The sequence below is a fragment of the Nicotiana attenuata genome, chromosome 7 (genome assembly GCF_001879085.1).
Source record: "Nicotiana attenuata strain UT chromosome 7, NIATTr2, whole genome shotgun sequence".
NCBI lineage: Eukaryota > Viridiplantae > Streptophyta > Magnoliopsida > Solanales > Solanaceae > Nicotiana > Nicotiana attenuata.
In genome coordinates this window covers 69,851,585-69,854,845 of record NC_031995.1, presented here as the reverse complement: position 1 = coordinate 69,854,845, position 3,261 = coordinate 69,851,585, and the positions used below count along the sequence as shown (strand labels likewise).

At 35.3% G+C, this 3,261-nt stretch overlaps 1 pseudogene; it reads left to right on the top strand.

Moving 5' to 3' along the window:
- LOC109230149 lies at window positions 1,065–2,887 on the top strand (annotated as a pseudogene).

Sequence of the window (3,261 nt, the reverse complement as noted above, 5' to 3'; positions counted from 1 at the left end):
GCGCCGTCGTCGCTCGCTCGCTCGGCTCGGCTTCGGCTTTGGATTTGGATTTGTCAAATGATCGATCGATAAGATTATTTTTTGGACAAAATTTATTTAATTAATTATTTAATAATTAATTAAATATCAGTTAGTTAGCCGCTGTCCGGGCGTGACCGCGGTAGGACCACGCCAGAACACTGTTGCAGATTCAGAAGGCCACTCTGGCCGCGGTCCTGGCGTAACCGCGGTAGGACCGCGGCAGGACGCGTAAACTTCTGAACATACACCTTTTCCAGAACAAACATCACACCTCTTCCAATAATTGCCTATAAATTTTTTGTAGTCGTGCATTATTCTTCTCTATTTTTATTTTTGGTATTGATTTAAAACACTTAAGGTTTTGCTCACCTCACTACTTCAAAAGGTTATGGCTTCATATTGAATTGTCAGACATGTAATGCTTCTAGTTTTTCTTATGATTCATTGGTTTAAGCCTATAAAGTGGAAGAACTAGAAGTGCGGCTTATGTTAAGATCCCCTTATTATTATAATGTAAAAGAAAGTGTATTTGATAGTTTCCATCTTAATAATGAGTTGGGCAGTACTCCCTAATAATTTTCAACATGCATGGATCGAGGTGTTATTTGTGTTGGGTGTACGTAGTGCACTTTGCTTCCACTACATAGTTTCTTTCAAATTAAGTTTCGTCATAGAAGATTAATAATGGATTTTGCATGTACTACCATTCAGCACAAGAAAGTTGGAAAAAGACATTAATTAGCACACCATGAATTTAATTTCTATCACAAGTAAACAGCCAACACCTCAATATTGGCTAGTGAAGGTGGCGTGACAGATTTGGCAGGTATACTATACAGTCAAAATTGCACAGTTTGGGCTGCTATCCAAGAATGTTTGTAGAGATGTCCAGGTGGTCAACATTGGCAATGAAATAGGCGATACCACTTGCAACAAAAGCAAATGGCAATATATATAATATTTGTAAAATATCACTATAAAAGAAGATGTTGCCTACATATTAAATAATCCTATACCTTTAGTACTCCTGAAATTTTCAAATAATGTATCATCTTCTTTCTCCCATAGAAGCCATTGTAGGACTTGCAACCTTTGCATTTCTACTCTACTTCCTATGGACAAAAAAACAATCAAAAATCTTAAACCCACTGCCTCCAAAACTCCCTGGTGGATGGCCAGTAACCGGCCATCTCTTTTATTTCAAGAACAATGGCGATGATGACCGCCATTTTTCTCAAAAACTCGGAGACTTAGCTGACAAATATGGTCCCGTCTTCACATTCCGGTTAGGGTTTCGCCGTTTCTTGGCGGTGAGTAGTTATGAAGCTATGAAAGAATGCTTCTCTACCAATGATATCCATTTCGCCGATCGGCCAGCTTTACTTTACGGAGAATACCTTTGCTATAACAATGCCATGCTTGCTGTTGCCAAATATGGCCCTTACTGGAAAAAAAAACGAAAGCTAGTCAATCAAGAACTTCTCTCCTTTAGTCGGCTCGAAAAATTCAAACATGTTAGATATTCTATAGTTCAGAAAAATATTAAAGAACTATATGATGGTGATTCACCAATGGTGAAGAACAAACTTTCAAAGACATTGATAATATTATCCAAGGTTGGTTAGACGAGCACATTAAGAAGAGAGAAACAAAGGATGTTGGAGGTGAAAATGAACAAGATTTTATTGATGTAGTGCTTTCCAAGAGGAGCAACGAACATCTTGGCGATGGTTACTCTCATGATACCACCATCAAAGCAATCGTATTCGTAAGTAAATTAATCTCTACTTGTATTTTAACATGTTGTAGGAGAAAATTTATCTTATATTTTAGGTTACTATATTCGTGTATAATATCACTTTAATTTTTATAGACAGTTACATATATATTGTTATTTTTAAGTCGCTTAGTGGTCTATAGATTCTTCTACACTTTCAGTATTTCGAAGTCAAACTTTAATTTAGGGATTCAGTTGATAAACACTATCACCGTAGATAGTGGATTTTTATATTTTTGGTGTATTTTAACCTATTGTAGCAACGGAATTCAATAAATTAAAGAAAAAAGAAGATTTTGTACCTTTATAAAAGATCTACATATTTGTTCGATTTGACTGGAGTATTTTCATTTTTTTCTTATCCAACTCATGCATACTAGGATATGAACAATCATGCATCTTCATCTCTTTAATTTCTTCTTTGTAAGTCATCTTTTTAACTGGTCTTTGTCCATATATATAGACTTTGATCTTGGATGCAACAGACACACTTGCACTTCATATAAAGTGGGTTATGGCGTTAATGATAAACAATAAGAATGTCATGAAGAAAGCACAAGAAGAGATGGACACCATTGTTGGTAAGATAGATGGGTAGAAGAGAGTGATATCAAGAATTTGGTGTATCTTCAAGCAATTGTTAAAGAAGTATTACGATTACATCCACCTGCACCTTTGTCAGTACAACACCTATCTGTAAAAGATTGTGTTGTCAATGGATACCATATTCCTAAGGGGACTGCACTACTTATAAATATTATGAAACGACAACGAGATCCTCAAATATGGGCAGATCCTGATAAATTCGATCCAGAGAGATTCTTGACAACTCATGCTGCAATTGACTATCGGGGGCAGCACTATGAGTTGATCCCGTTTAGTACGGGGAGACGAGCTTGTCCCGCAATGAATTACTCATTGCAGGTGGAACACCTTTCAATTGCTCATATGATCCAAGGTTTCAATTTTGCAACTACAACAAACGAGCCTTTAGATATGAAACAAGGTGTGGGTCTAACTTTACCTAAGAAGACAGATGTTGAAGTGCTAATTACACCTCGCCTGCCTCCTACGCTCTATAAATATTAATATATTTTGTTGTTGCGATTCGTTCTGATTTGTCCCTCAATATTTAAAAAAAGATGTTTTATTTTGGTTAAGATTGTTTCAAAGATGGTTATTCATCTACTTTACTAATAAGTGATTGTAATCCATAAATAATAAGAAGTTTGGTTAAGAATGAGCTCAGACCTCTATGGCCTAGCCTTTTCATGTTCTTGTTTAAGTTTAATTTCAATTCTTTTCTCGTTTTATTATTTTTATATATTTATTTAAATCTCTTTTTTCAATTTCAAAGTAATGCTTATGAACTTTTACTCTAACATTCATACAATTGTACCTAAATTATAATAGGTTCATATAGCAAATTAAAGCTTCGAGAAGAAGGATATCAGACTAATGTC